Here is a 1,561-nt window from a genome sequence, read left to right as displayed (position 1 = left end):
GCCCCTTCCTCGCCGGGCGCGTCGCTTCTCCGGGAAAGCTGAGCCCCGGCCGCGTTCTTCGCGTCTCAGCCGCCGAAGCTCAGTCGACTTGGGGCTACTGAGCTCTTGGTCCCAGGCAACCTCACCCGTTCCGGAGCCTCCCAATTCTCCGGACTCTGCTGGTCCCGACCCCGCAAGGAACCCACCGCCTAGCGCCGAAGAGCCCCCCGAGGGCACGTGGACTGGGGGAGCCCTGGTGAAGGCTGCAGACTCTGTGCGTCCGGAGCTCACGTGCGCCACTGGGAGCCCGGGGTCCCGGGAACCGCCAAGGGTCCCCGAAGCTGGGGCCCAGGAGCGGCGGCGGGAGCAAGAGGAAAAGGAGGACACAGAGACCCAGGCTGTGGCAACGTCCCCGGACGGCCGATACCTCAAGTTTGACATTGAGATTGGACGTGGTTCGTTCAAGACGGTGTATCGAGGGCTAGACACGGACACCACGGTGGAGGTGGCCTGGTGTGAGCTGCAGGTGCGGCCAGGTGGCACCTGGGGATGGCACCCTTTGGAGGTTTGGGGTTGGGAGACCCACAAGGGAGGGAGGGATTTTTCCAGTCAAATGACCAGACACCCCTACTCCCACTTGCTCTGACGATCCATGGATCTGGCTGATTCTGGGCTGCAGAAAGAGAAACTGAGGCAGGTGGTGTAAGTGGCTCCCCTGAAGGTTTGGATGTTTTCACTTGAAAGTCCCCATCCTCAACCCTGAGAGGTGGGAAGTAGGGTGGGAAATTGGGTAGAGAGCCATTTGAGGTATGAGAAGGTGGCTGGCCTCACTACTTCGCTGAAGTGGTCCCTCCCTCCCCCTAAGTCCTGAGACCTTCAGCGTGACTCTGGTCCTCCTGTTCCCTCTACCTGCATCTGTATAGGAAGTTGGGATGGTGGATGCCAGAAGGTGGGGCAGGGTCCTCTCCACTTCCAGAAGATTTCAGCTGTTGTGGCAGGATGGGACCCTCCCAGGCCCCTTCTGGACTTCACAGTTGGGGTAGGGAGAGACAAGGAGCTCAGCTCTGGCCCGAATCCAGTCCTCTCCTCATCCCATTGCCTACCTGGGCTCTCCTTCCCAGACCCAAAGGCGCTGAGCCCCACAGGCTTTAAGTTTGGGCCAGCAGCTGCAGATTCAGACTGGGGAACAGAGCCTGGGGGAAGGGTCCTTCCCGGAGCCCTGGCACTGAGTTTGCCCCTTGCTCCTGCCAGTGCCGCGCCCCAGGCTTTAGGCCAGGCTAGTAGAGGCGGCCAAACTGGGGTGGGGTGAGGGTGAAGGAGGGAGATGGGACAGCCATGGGGTAGGGAGCCGTCTCCTGGAACCTGGTCCTTGATCCTTACTTTCTTTCACTGTACCTCCTTCGGCAGCCCTCCCACCTCCTGTCTGGTTCTAGCAGTTGGCAGTTTCTGGAGCTAACCCCCTTGCTGGCCCCAATTCCCTGCTTGCCCGTCTGCCTGCCTGCTGCCCGCCTGCTGCCAGCCCCTGGGTGCCCCCTCCCGCCCCATGGCCTGCCCGGGCGGCCACAAAGGCGCTATTGAGCTC

The 1,561-nt window shown here is 62.0% G+C and overlaps 1 protein-coding gene across 1 annotated transcript in view; it reads left to right on the top strand.

Moving 5' to 3' along the window:
* The first annotated feature begins 6 nt into the window (after positions 1–6).
* Positions 7–1,561, top strand: part of WNK4 (WNK lysine deficient protein kinase 4) — a 14,268-nt gene continuing 12,713 nt past the window's right edge. The window contains exon 1 of the mRNA XM_005875788.2: positions 7–505. The gene's annotated coding sequence lies outside the window, so the exon portion shown is untranslated. The remainder of the gene's footprint in view (positions 506–1,561) is intronic.

Source organism: Myotis brandtii, unplaced genomic scaffold, assembly GCF_000412655.1.
Source record: "Myotis brandtii unplaced genomic scaffold, ASM41265v1 scaffold469, whole genome shotgun sequence".
NCBI classification, from domain to species: domain Eukaryota; kingdom Metazoa; phylum Chordata; class Mammalia; order Chiroptera; family Vespertilionidae; genus Myotis; species Myotis brandtii.
This window is presented reverse-complemented; position numbering and strand designations above follow the sequence as displayed.